At 41.6% G+C, this 14,507-nt stretch overlaps 1 protein-coding gene across 4 annotated transcripts in view; it reads right to left on the bottom strand.

Moving 5' to 3' along the window:
• BTBD9 (BTB domain containing 9) overlaps window positions 1-14,507 on the bottom strand; it is a 256,023-nt gene that overhangs the window by 18,351 nt on the left and 223,165 nt on the right. The window lies entirely within an intron of this gene.

Genomic DNA, 14,507 nt, shown 5'->3' with positions numbered 1-14,507 from the left:
TTTATCAGTGTCCTAACACTGACAAAAGAATTGATGATAGTAATGGTCCATCAGGAACCTCTGAACCAATAACAGCACTTGAGGGGGGAATGGACTTAATGGGAAGACACAGAAATAAATGGATAAAATTTATTCCCATGCAATGCTCACAACAGATATGCTGAAAGAGACACAACAGTGATCCAGACAAGGGAATGGAGATAATAATTTAAAATAATAATAAACTAACAAATTATATTGAAACTTAATAGAATTGATAATGAATATTTATATATCACAGTTTCCTCAATTAAAATTTTACCTCTGCCATCAACTCACTGGTTAGCCTAAGAAAAGCTACTCCCCCTCTCAGCCTCAACAATTCAGCTAGAATGTGGGGAAAAAACACTGGCTCATCTTACTGGGTTTTTCTACAGAGTATAGTGTTCTGAATGCTTTGAAGTGGTATGGAAATGCTTCCCAGTACTTTAAAAGGTCTCGTTTCATTGTTAGACAAGTGGCATAGCATGTAGCCTATTTAAGAAAAACAAGCACAGACTTCGTCTATATGTCAATAATTATAGCATTTGGTAGACTAAAATAGGGTTTAAAATCCAAATGCAACAAAATATTTTCTACAAATGCCCTTCTGATCCAGTGAAAATGGTATATGGGTAAATAAGCCTGCAGACTACAGACAAAAAGTCTCCCGGATGGTTTCAGAGTTACTGTTCCTGTATATAACTGTGATAAGAAATCCTATAGAAATGAATTTGGAAAAATAAAACAAGTACGTGTAGAATATAAATATGCCAACAGCACATAATGAATTTGAGGGATGGCAAAAGAGTCTACAACAATGGATAATCTTTAAAAAAGATAAAGTGTCAGAATAAGAAAATCAAAACAGGTTTGTTGCAAGATCAGATAAGGAAGAAACAGTGCTACGCAGCATACATCAGAACACCAGGAGGAACCCTAACAAAGAATGAAGTGAAGCAAGACACATTATTAGATAATAATGATACATGGATCCATTCTTGATATAAGATACAGCCATGCAAGGAATATCCAGAATATATTGCTTGCTCATCTCTAGGATGAGAGACAATTAATGTATTAATACTTTGATTCCATGGATCAGGGCCCACCAGACAGCATGTATCTGTCTGGATAAAGAAGGACTGATGACAGCAATATAAAAGGTTAATGTACTACTGGACCCAAGACCATAGTGACTGAATATGATAGGAAATGTGTACGGCTTTTTCTGAGACCAAAACAAACTGTAGTTGAAGCAAATCAAGAGGAACAGCCCAGGATGACTTTTTAGATTACTTAGAATATGCAACAAAAAGAAGTAAAACATTTTACAGGAACATGAGGAAAATCCATGATATCATATCATACAAAGCAAAAGGTGACTGAATGAATGTGCTAAAATGTGTCTGCCATCTAGTGATAGGCAAAATAAGAAGGGAAAAACAAAACTACTCTAAATTCATGCTTTAATGCAAGAGTAAAAAGTATAGGGGAAATGCCATTATCAAGTGTGACAACAGATTAAGGGAATGGGATAAAGCGCAGCTGAACCTTTCAGAAGCAGTTAACAAAACAGGTGAAAAATATTCCAAAAATACAAGGATCTAGAGGCTACTATAGAAGGTAGTATTAGTCTGAAAAGACAACATTGGGGAGGTTTTAGAAATACCATAGATTATTGCCAAAACTCAATGGATTTGTTATTTCATCGTTCAAAAAGACTGGAAGATGGCAGACACACACATACTTGGCCCAAAGGAGACTGAAAAACTGCTGAAGTCAGTTCCATGCTGACCGGGTGATCAAGAAATCAAAGCATCAGATCTGGTGAAACTTTACCATCACAATGGACCAAGTTAAAAGTGTCAGAAAAATAAGGCAAATTGCTTCAAAGTTTTAGGAAATCAGGAAAGCAGCATCAGCAGCGTTTAACATCTGCAACGAAATAGGAACTTTATTCAAGAAGAGAGGTGACAATTGGACTACAGTTAAACAGAATAGGAAATATGAAGAAACAAAAGCTTTACAATAATTGATAATGCCTTTCCAAATTTATGATCAAAAAAGGAAGTCCACAAGGATTACAGCTATAAGGTATTCTATGGAACTTGAGTCTGGGAGATGGTTAAGAAGCACACAGATTGTCCCTTACCTTGGCTGGTTGGTTCTACCAAGCTATAGCCCTCTGGCTGATATCCTCCATGGCCCCTCAAAACTTTTTTTTATAGGGGCAGTTTCTCCCCCACTTCATGTCTGTATCCCTTCCTCCTCTCTTCCTGCTTTCCCTGTTTGCCAATCAACCTAGTCAGAGACTGGTGAGGTTTCTCCTATGGCTCCCTCTCACTTGACCATGCCTGCCCTGCCACCTTGTGCAGTGCTTTTGAGGGCTTTGCCCTGGTTGAGAATGCCAGCATCCTTTGCCTCCTCTTTGTCTGTATAGTCTCCCATGCCTTTCTGTTTTTCTCCCCTCAAGTTTGTTGAGCCCTTCCTACAGTTTCTGGGTGAGAAGCTCGCCTGTTTCTTTCTCTCTGGGTTTCCTGCCAGGCATTCTTGAACAGGATGGACTGGGTTTGCCTGAGAAACATCCAGGACTGTCAAGAGTTAATTGCAAATTGCCACTGTGGGATGGTACGTTAATTTTCTCCAGGCCACGCTGGATTCTGGAGCTTTTTGGCGAAGGGATCACTTGGGCATGAAATTGGGGTCACTGTGGGTGGCCAGCCCTCTGAGGACCAATTAGAGGTCTGGCATACTTTCTCCTGGCCCTCTCATTGTTCCTCAATGGGAGAGCTGTCTCCTACTGAGGATAATCCACAAGCCATGCACTGAAGGCTGGCCCTGTCCTCTGGTAGGACTCTGCACTTCACGCTGGCCTTCTTGCACTTGTCAGATGGCGAGCAAGCCTAAATGTCTTCTCTCCCTCCTCACCACTGCCAGAGGGTGGCCCAGCTCAGCAGTCTCCACTGTGGAGACCTGCTGCACTTGGTGGTTTCACCGCCTCTGCCAGGTGCAAGGGAAGGCCACTCTTGCTGGCCTCCTTGCTGATACGGGGAGGGGGGCAAACAAAGCAAGGCCCCACTGTTCTTGGCCTTCCTCCAGGATGATGGGGGAGTGGGGGGGCCAACCCGCTTTTAAAGTAGGTTTTCCTACTAGCTTGGCATAAAGCATTGACTTTCTTCTTGGGTGTGCTTCAGCTGGTCTACATTAGAAGAGCTGATCAGCATTACAGAAGAGAGGATAACAAACAGGAGAAACTGGCAACATAGGTGGGGAAATCAGTCAAGCAATATAAGACAGTGCTTCATGTCCAGTGGTCTGAAAGTCAGCAGGATTTCAGATTAACCTATTACAGAAACAACATCTGCAGGGCAGGCTCAAATGTACCAAAAAAGGAAATGAAACAGACATTTCCAGACTTGCACCACTTAGTAATGCAGGCAGGGGACTTTATATTTCAATACTCTACCAAATAAAACATTTTGAAATTATTGAAAGGTAGCATGTTGGGAAGGAAAAGTGTAGTTAAGCCAGCCTAAAGGGACAACATGGAACCTCAGAAGTTAGCATGTCTGATGAGAAAAAGACTGGATGGGAAATCTGCACATATTCTCTCCAGAATTTTTGTGAGCACAAAGGGTGGTGGTGCCAGAAACCTCAGACTGCGGTGAGTTAAATGGGAATGAATTTGGTTGCTCACATTGTGATGAATGTATGAATCTTTTAACGGCCTCTACTTTTTTTTACATTAAAAATATGGATTTGGTTTTGGAGCAGGTGAAAAATAGATGACTCCTTACATCGAGACTAACACTTAAGAATAAATAGCCCTCTGTGGTGGCTCTAGCAGCATGGTGCCTTATACCTGTAAACTCTAAGATTACTAAACTCCTGCAATTTTGGGGAAGCAAGGAAAATATATGCCTATCAACCAGCCCTTTCTACATTCTGAACCAGCTGCAGTTTCTGCAATTGTTATCAAGGGCAGCCTAATACAGATAATGTTACAGTAATCCAACCACAAAATTACAGAAGTATGGATCAGCATGGGTAGATCAACTGAGACTAAGAAAGGAGAGATCTGGCCAATCAGGTTTAGAGAAGAAGGTATTCATGGTCACTGTACCTACCTGCCTTTGAAATAGCAACGCTAGAACCATGAGCAAACTCCAAGCTGCTTTGCAAAATCCAATTCTTTCCCATCCAGGACAAGTAGACCCAAGTTCCTCTAAAACATAGGCCTTCCCAAACAGCCCCTGTCTTGTCTGGATTCAGCTTGTTCAGCCATAGCCCCCCCCCCCCAACAAAATACATATTGGATAACACATTTAAAGCATTTTTGCATTAGTTTGCAACTGGATTTTCCTGTTTCATACCATGATTGCAAATGATTGCCAAAGTGCACTGAAAGTGCATGGTAAGTCTTCTAATAATAAATGGCTACTCCATCTTTTTTATTTTGTGCTAAAGCGGGATATTCTTTGCCTATTTTTTATTGTTTAAAATATGTTTGTATTTTTACTTTATATGAATTCCATGTAGGTATAATATATCAGTGGTTTGTATATTCCGTTGACTGAAGATTTTCATGTGTTTTGACGGAGAATTTAGTCTACTGGTTTTTATTGATACTATTTTTCATTTATCCATTTTTGCCCTGATGCTGTTCTCATGTTCAACGTATACCTTTCTATGCTAGTTTCTTTTTTTTCTGGGGAAGGGGGGGAAAGAGGGGAGGGTTGATCAGAGAACTTTGCTATGAGTTGCTAGCAGATTGCCTTGAATTACTTGGAGATTCTCCTCCAGTTATTCTATTTAAGTCTTCCACTTGCAATTCTTTGGCCAACTGCTTGGCTTGTTTCTCTGTTGTGATTATTTTTCTTCCATTTGGTAAAAATATCACAATTGTAAATTGTATTTTCCAATAATATTTCTTTCCTTTATAAAAATCTGTCTCAGAAAGGCAGTCTTTCCTTTTTTTTAACACACCTGATGGTAAATCCTGAAAGATCTTTATTTCTTTTCCCACAACCTTAAGTGTTGGTACCCTTTGGTTCTTTTTTGGTCTTGTGTTATCTTGTAGGTCAACTGAAGCAGCATATTTCTAGGGTGCTTATTCTTGGATGCAAATCTTGAACATGCAGAAAACCTGGTCCTTCAAATATCTTCCTTCAAATCTTCCTGCTTCTCCCCCCATGTTGTCCTACAATCCCCTTTTACCATCAGGTCTCCTGGTGGAGCACTGCTTCGGTGGCCGAATCGCTCAAGCCTAGCTGCACTGCGGGGGGAGGCGTGTGCGCAAATGCGCAGGTGCGGCAGCTCCACACCTGCGCGTTTGCACCCACCGGTGAGCGCCGCAGGGGGAGGCGTGGGCACACGCGTGGCTGCTCCGCACCTGCACATTTGCTCCCGCAGGCGAGCACCCCTCTTTCCCTCCCGGTCCCTGGCCAGAAAAAGGTTGGGGACCATTGCCTTAGAGGATTGAGGTGCAATGACCAGTGGGAAGGTTTCAGGTGGCTGGGGACTCACCTGGTCAATGGCTGGATGATGGGACTGTTGAAGATCTTGTGGCCCTGATGGAGTGGTAAGATCTTGTGGCCCTGATGGAGCATCGTGGGGGCTTTCTCCCACTAGGAAATATTGGTTGGGAAGATAATCATCCAATGGATGGTCAGCTGGCTGTGTTGTGGGAAGACTGATTACAGCCAAGAAACTGGATCAGAGAGGACAGTAGCCAGTGAAGTCAGCAGGAAGATGACCCGCTGGGTACATCTAGTGGCAGCAGTAGGATACTGCATCTGGCCTGTACTCTGGTTAGGAGACTGGAGAGCAGAGTGGAATCCAACCACACATAGGAACCCCCTGGGTCATCAGGAGCTGGGGGGGGGATTGGGAGGGCCCTATTAGGATGTTAATGGCTAGTTGGGGACTAACCACTGCCTCTGGACTGTGCTCTAGTTAGGAGATTGAAGAGCAGAACTTGACAATAACCTAAAGCCTGCACCACCCTCCTCCCAAAATTAGACCGGTTTCGATTCAACCCACTTCAAAGTACCCTCAAGCAGAAAATACTGATCATACCCATAAAAATTAACTAAACGTCAAATGAATTCAACCATTTACATTCCTCCCCAACCAACACTAGACCATGGTAATCCACCAACCCAAACCACTTAAACTAACTCAATTCAAGAACCTCTTTTCCAAAGAAAAACAGGAACCATAACTGTCTCCTAAATGAGGTGGAACAGCACACAAGAAAGGATATTCCCACTGGACTGGGCTACCCTGAGGTGCCATAAAGACTATCAGGGCTGATACTCCAGGAAGGAAACTGCCTGGCCACTAAGCCAACACCGTCTCCACTCCTCAAATAGAGAGCCAGGGTACAAATCTGTACCCTAGGAGAAATGTAAAGAATAACAGCCAATGCAAAATCCAGAAGTAAGTCAGGCCAAAAAAAGCCTAAGCAGGAGCAAATATGGATGGCCTGGTAAAATTAAGCTAAACACGGTTAAAGACACAACAATGGAGGGACCAAAGGTGCCAGGAATCCCAATAATAAGGGGAAGAGGCAGTGAAGACAGTAGGAGGAGGTATAACGAAAGAAGGGATATAAATTATGATCACATTCAAACCCCTTCTAACCTTTGTCCCATCCCTTGGGTCACTGGAGTGGAGGCTAGGGTGAAAAAACCACATGCGACACTAATGTAGTACAAAGCCAGGTCTATTAATAACAAAGCTGCAACTCTGCAAGCGTATTTTGCAAAGCATAGAGTAGACCTGGCATGCATGATGGAAACATGGGTCAGGGAGGGTGAAAACAATCACCCTTAAAGAACTAGCGCCTGCTGGGTCCTCCATCAGTCATGAACCGTAGGGCAGGGATGAGGGGCGGCAATCCTAATCTGTATTACTCCTTCAGAGAACTCCCCGCACCGTCAATACCAGGAGTTGAATGTGTTGGCCTCAGGATGGGTACAATGGAGATCTTGATCATCTCGGTGGTACACCACATACCCAATGTATCACCATATGCCAACCAGCTAGTGATCCGTGGCCCCAATGAAGCATGTTTGGCCTCAACCAGGGCCTGGTAATTCCCTGTGCTGGCCCCCACCTGGTGGAATGAGCTCCCAAAAGAGATCCAGGTCCTGTTGGGGCTATTACAGTTCTGCAGGGCCTGCAAAATAGAGCTCCTCTGCCAAGCATTTGGTCAAGGCCAGTGATAACATCTACTGGGTCCTCAGCATCCCCTCTTATCAAAATAGTGATCCCTGGCCCCAAGGAAGCATGTTTAGTCTCAACCAAACTCTATGGGATTGTGTTTGTAATCTCCACCTGAATATGTTATAATTGTTAATTCAGTTATCAAACTTCCTTGTACTGTTATTCATCTAATGTTTTCTGTAAACTGCCCTGAGCTGGAAGGGAGGGCGGTATATAAATCCAAATTAATATATATATATATATATATATATATATATATATATATATATATATATATATAATAAAGATACCTCATTTTAAATAAGACTCTCAGAAAACAAAATCTGCATGATAGAAACAATATACGCACCAAATGAGGCCAATTTTTGTTGAAATTTTCCCCCAAACTATGTTAGATTTCTAGGATGAGGAAATAATGACATGAATGAGATAAAGGAAAATAAATCAAAAGAAGAGGCATATATAACATTAATACATAAGAGGGGTAGTGATGCATCATTACCACAGTCTTATAGACCTATTTCTTTCTGTTGAATGTAGACTACAATACTTTCCCCACAATAATGATAGAAAGATTTTAAAAATGCATATTGAATTTAATACACTCGGACCAAGCAGGTTTTGTATCAAAGAGGTCCATGAAATATAATACAATTTATTTAAAAATGCAATCAAATTTGTGAATAAGAAGAGAAAGAAAGCCATGTTTCTATTTCTAGATGTTGAGTAAGCATTTGACAACTTAATATGGCCTTTCTTATTAAATGGTTTACATAATATGAGCTGTGGCCCTCCATTTTGGAGTTGGATGCATGGAATATAGTCAAAACAACAAGCAAAAGATTTAATTAACAGGAGACTAGCAGAAACAATTTCAGTTGAAACAGGAACACAACAGAGATGTCTTTTATCCCCTTTATTATTTACCCTAGCAATAGATATTTTAGCTATAAAGCTCAGACAAGATGACAAAATTGAGGGAATAAAAGAGGATGATGCAGAGTTCAAAATGAGAAATTATGCAGACAACGTGGTTCTAACAGTCTTGAAACCCCAGAAATCACTGCAATATAGAATTGAACATAATGAAGAATTAGGCTAAGTATCAGGCTATAAATTTAACAGAAAAAAACCCAAGAAATTAATGAAATTTTTAACACAACAGTAAGAGATTATAAAGAGCCGGAAGTCCTCAACAGCCACTGACCCTGCTAAATATTTGGGAATAAACATAACTGTGCAAAACTGCCATCCTTAAAAAAATAAGTATCAAAAATTTTGGAAACTCGGGAGACGACTGAAGATGGCGCTGTACTAGTCGGGCTTGTGCTGGGCTCTTAAGCCATGCTGAGGGTCAGGAGCAAATGCACCTGGCAGACCTGAGCAGATACGCAAATCTTGCTCGCCGGTCGCTCCAGGAACCGGGAACGGCATCCTGAGGGTCTTACAGATCCGTGGAGACTGAGTTCTCCGGATCGCCGCGGCATGTGCTCAAGGTCATGATGGCGCCCTTGTCGTAAATAACTTTCTAAGCCTGAAATGACCAGCTGACCCTACATTCTTCCCAGATCATCTTTTACCAGACTGACAGGAACCGGAGTGCAACAGTAAAGACTGTGAGTTTTCTGTTTTTTCCTTTTTTTTCCCCACAAGCTCTTCCCCCCCCCCTCCTCAACCAATTTACAAGTGAATTCTTTCGTTGAGTGGGAGGCACCCAGCTAAATACTCTCATTAATCAAACAAAGAGAGAGCTTAAAGAAAAGAGAGACTTTAAAGATTTGTTGGAGAGAGTTCAGTGGGGGACGCTGACTTGATACGGAGATCGACAAACTGATAATTTTGGATTGCTCGAGCTCCCGCGAGACCTCACGAGACTTTCTGTTTATAATCTGTGACTGCCTAGAACTATGGAAAAATTAACTAAGGCACAGCTTTTCCATTTGTTATGCGAAGGGAACTCAAAGATACTGAAAGCAGTCAACAAGGTGGAAAAGGAAATCCAAAAGACTAAGAAAGAGCTTTTAGACAGAACCGACGGTTTGAAAAAGCTGATGAAAACACAACTCAGCCAACAATACATCAAATGAGAATTCAATGTCCAGAAGTTAATCAACAGGAGGGGGAAAGAGCTAGGGATGTTAAAATCAAAAGCACCTTGGAAGAACTTGGGAAAACAGATTTAAGGAAGGAAAGCACCAAAAACCTGGAAGTCTATTTAGAGCAGGAAGTGATTTGGATCAATAAAATAAATAGAGTCTATTGAAAGGCGACAGCACGCAGGAAGCTATAAGGAGATATCTCTGTGTGACTAGAGGAAGAGATCCGGATTGACAAAGTATACAGAGCCTACTTAAAGGCGACTGCAAGCAAGAATCAAGCAAGAGACTTCTTTGGCCCTGACAGAAAGGCAACCAGAAATACTCTATGCAGGAACCATCAGGCGACATTATGGAAAAGAACACAATTTCATTTTCTGTGACCACCTGAAGAATCTGATGAACAGTGGAGCACTCTCTTGGTTTCCTGTGGGAAAGACAGCAGCAGTAACTCTTAGGTCAGGGCCAATATATGAAGGGAACTGACTTTATATTACCTAAGACAATAATAGAATATATTCTTATAATAGATTATACTCTCATATGTATCAACAATTACTCTGCTAAGAAAGATGGTAATAACTTCTAGATCAGGATCAATATGTGATGGGAACTGAATATGTATGCTAATATGTATGCTAAAAGAGGATGGCAAACTATACTTCATATGTATTAACAAGACAGCAGCAGTAACTCTTAGGTCAGGGCCAATATATGAAGGGGACTGACTTTATATCACCTAAGATAATAATAGAATATATTCGTATAACAGATTATACTCTCATATGTATTAACAATTATTTCGCTAAGAAAGACGGTAAAAATTTCTAGATTAGGATTAATATGTGATGGGAACTGAATATGTATGTTAAAAGAGGATGGCAAACCATATCAGCTGGTCGCTTTTTTTCTTTTACATTTCTGTAAATGCTTTATATAATAATAAATAATAAAATTATAAAAAAAAATTTTTGGAAACTTATTCAAGCAGATTCATTAAGATGGAAAAAACTAAAAATCTTATGGCTGGGAAGAATCTCTACAATCAAAAGGTGCTGCCAAAACGAAACACTTTATTTCAAATGTTATTCACATACATAGAATACTGAAAGAGCAGCAAAAGACAGATAAAGGAACTTACATGGAATGGACTCACTCCCCCTCTCAAGAATAAACTTCAAAATATTAAAGATGAGAAAAAGAAAGGAGGTTTAGCAATGCCAAATGAATAAGTCCCAAATATAAAAAAATACAGCCTTGCTCTAGAACAGTGGTCCCCAACCTGTGGGCTCCGTCTTCCCTCCCCCCCCAAAGTGAAAAGCTCGCCAGGCCGCGAGCAAATCGGCCACCAAAGCGGTCAATTAGCTCGCGGCCCGGCAAGCTTCTCACTTCGGGAGGGGAGGGGAGGGAAGAGAAGCTTGCCAAGCCGCAAGCTAATCGGCCGCTTTAGCGGCCGATTTGCTCGCGGCCTGGAGGGGCTGGGAGGGGAAGCCGCGGCCGCCGGCATGGCGGCGGCGCAAATGCGCATGCGCGAACTACCGCGCACGCGCATTTGCGCCCCTGCCGGGCACAAACGTGCGTGCGCGGCAGTTCGCGCATGTGCGTTTGCGCTGGGGCTGCCGCGCGTGCGCGGTGCCCCTGGGCCGCCCTCTCCACCCACAACTCCACAGCGGTCTGCGGCAAGCGGAAGCTTGCGGACCACAGCTCTAGAACATCCTCTCTAGTACACTAATTCTAGGTCTTCCAAGATTATGTCATGAATTAACTTATGGAAAAGCAGTTCTCATGACCCAAATCCAACATTTAAAAAGTATCCCTGAGATCCCAACTGGAACAAAAACATGATGTACTATTTGTGATTTGATGAATTTATATGTATTAAAGAACACTGCACTATTTAAAACAAATTCCCATTATATTTCTGATACATATGTAGCTTTTCTAAATTATTGGCAATCCTAACATACCATTCAGAAGGCCATTAGGCCTTAATTTCACCACTAAATGGGGATTAAGAGAACAATTTCCCTAGCAGCAGGCTATCCTGTACTGGACTACTACACATTTAGTTGCATAGTTACAGAAAGATTTGATAATGCTCACTGCTAATGAAAGGATGCTGACTTCCAAGCAGAACACTGTCTATCTATTCTGACGATTACTGTGATCCTAATTACTTCAAACTGTAAATACAGACACACACTGACTCTAAGCAAGGAAGTATTTAGTAAGGAAAATTACAAAGGGGAAAAATTCACAGAATAAGCTAAGCACAAGAAGAAGCATGTTTGTTATTCAGTAACCACTTAGCAGTGCTAATCATTGACTGGGTTCAAAAGTTTACATTTTATAATTGTAAATGTTTTATTCTTTTTCATCCCACGAAACCACCACAAATGCTTCTTGAGAATCAAGCAATGAATGGTTAATACCACTCCAAGGCCATTCCCAAGTCCAATTTATTGCCTTATTTATAATTCCTCATTGTATGAAATATGTATGCATGAACAGGCAATATTACTGCCTTTAGAGACATTAATCTATTCACATATAAGATTCCAACAGGTTGAAGTGCTTCCTTGGTTATCTATTGGGGAGGGGAAAGGAACTCAGACGCATATAGACAGTTTAAAAGGATGAATAATTTACCTACTTGCATTTGTGGCTTCTACTTTAATGGTGCTATTATTTATTTTGTGATATAACGTTATTCATTTTTACAGGAGTAAAATATAGCAGTTCCCTTTCAGAAAAAAGATCATCAAATGTGACTGACAGAGTTATAAATATACTAGCCTACATCAAGAACTTGGCTCTAAGACATATCTATTGAAAACTCAGCAACTTTACCACATTAAAAACTATATATGCACATTTTCTCTCTCCCTGTATATGTGTGTGTGTGTATACACACATAAATAAATACATACAAACACCCATACACACACACGCACACAGAGAGAGATTGAGTTATATAAAAATTTATATAAAATTCTTGATCTTCGGGCTTTCCAGTCCATGAATTCACTCCAGTCTTTTTTCTTTTTTTTTGCTTAAGGCAGGCTTTCTCAACCAGGTTTCCTGAAACCTGGGGTTTCTTGACAGCCCTGGAAGGATTTCTCAAATGGGTGGGAGTGAATTTTTAAACATATTTATTAAAAAAGCTGTTAAACATTTATCAGGTAATATGACCATATATGGAGAGGTTGACCCCCCCCCCCCAGTCAATGATGGGCCTGGAGGGGATGGGAAGAGGAAGGGCCCTGGATGGGCATGTACACAGATATACTTCCCAACCATATTCTGCATGATTACACCACTTCTTGGGTTTCTTGAAACCCCAAGGATGTTTCAGGGGTTTCTTAATGGTTAAAATGTTGAGAAAGGCTGGCTTAGGGTAATGAAGCTACTCTGATAGGTATGTCTGTGGGATTATGTCTCAATAAGATACCAAACACAGTGACTTATTTCCTTTCATTATGTGAAGTAAATGCTTGGCTGACAGTAACTACAACTGCACCAGACAAAATTCCTGATTTTGGGGGGTCACAGGATCAACATGGTATGACAGCCCCAGTGGGGAACAGGCAAGATCATCCTTCCGCCTTCTTCTGTCACTGATGATATGCAAGAAAGAAAAGTGAGAAGGAAGCCATTTTACTCCCTTTCCCCTCTTCACCGAAGCACACAAGCCTGCATACCTATTACTCCACATGGATCCTGCAACCTTTGCACAAGATAATGGATGCAGCCCATATATCTTGAATTGCTACTCATAATCTATAATGTTTGAAAAGACTGTGATTCTGCACAGGGGTGAACTAAGATGAAAAACTTTCTGGAAAAGGACCCTGCCCTCCCACAAAGGAGTGAGAGAGGGGAAAAGAGCCCTCTATCATGCTGTGTGGAAATTCTCCCCAAAAGACAAACCCAGAGTCCTGGATAGAAACTCAGTAGTTTATTGAGGCAACTACAAATGGCTACATAGGATGCTTTGTTGCTAAAGCTAGAGAAGAAGAATTGCTTTTTATATGCCAGTTTTCTCTACCAGGAGTCTCAGTGGCTTACTGAACCTTCCTGTTCCTCTCCGCACAACAGACACCCTGTGAGGTAGGTGAGGCTGAGAGAGCCCTGATATTACTGCTTGGTCAGAACATCTATAACACTGCTGTGATGAGCCCAAGGTCACCCAACTGTCTTCATGTGAAAGAGCGGGGAATCAAACCCAGCTCGCCAGATTAGAAGCCGCCACTTCTAACCCTTACACCAAGCTGGCTCTCATACAAAGGTTTGGAATAGATATAGAGCCAGGTCTCCTGCCTCCCGCCCCCACACCATTGGTTCCAACCGCCTGTCATCTTACAGGATGCACCACCTTATCATCAAAGGTATGCATGGCTTACAGCTTGACGCTTAGGGGGAAGAAAGGTTTCCTATAACATTCAATGTATGATAGCAGGCCAGATGGCCACAAGAGTATGAAAAACTGAGGGGGGGGGCATGAATGAGGAAGTTCTCTGAGAGGATTCTGGGACACTGGTCAAAGGGACCATGGCACGAGCTAGAGGCAAACATGACACATCGCACCACACCCAGCTTGGCTGGGCTTTATTGTTTGGTGCTGCTGCACCTCCTTTCCTGCTCAGCATGCAGTGATGGCTACAGGATGCGGCTGTACTTGTTTGGTGCTGGGGTGGCAGTCTCCTAGGCCAACAGTAATGACTAATCTACCCTTCATTCCAGGGATTCCCAAAATCCTAACCACCACTAAGGCAATGATACCCATTCTGAGTGATCTGGGGCTAATCACTATCTGTCAGTCTGCCTCCCAGGGTAGAAATGAGGTAGCCTCATTTAAATCCTGTCCTGAAGGAAGAGTGCTTATCTTACACATGAAAAAATAGACCCACAATTAAAGAAAACCACACTGCAAAGCAAATCAATACCTGGCTTGCTTGTTCCTGATTTGTTCCTGATTTTAACATATAACATTTTTATATACTTCCATTTGAAAATCAAGCATTGATTGCCATTTTCCTTATTTATAGATCTATGTTGCCATTCTAGAATCACCTGATCACTTTTAACAATGTGAATGAACATTCAGTGATGTTATAGGAAAGGCCATGCAAACATTCTAATCATAAATTTCTGCACTTG

Source organism: Paroedura picta, chromosome 1 (genome assembly GCF_049243985.1).
Source record: "Paroedura picta isolate Pp20150507F chromosome 1, Ppicta_v3.0, whole genome shotgun sequence".
Classification (NCBI taxonomy): Eukaryota; Metazoa; Chordata; class Lepidosauria; order Squamata; family Gekkonidae; genus Paroedura; species Paroedura picta.
The sequence above is the reverse complement of the archived record's forward strand: the minus strand, read 5'-3'. Positions and strand labels throughout refer to the sequence as shown.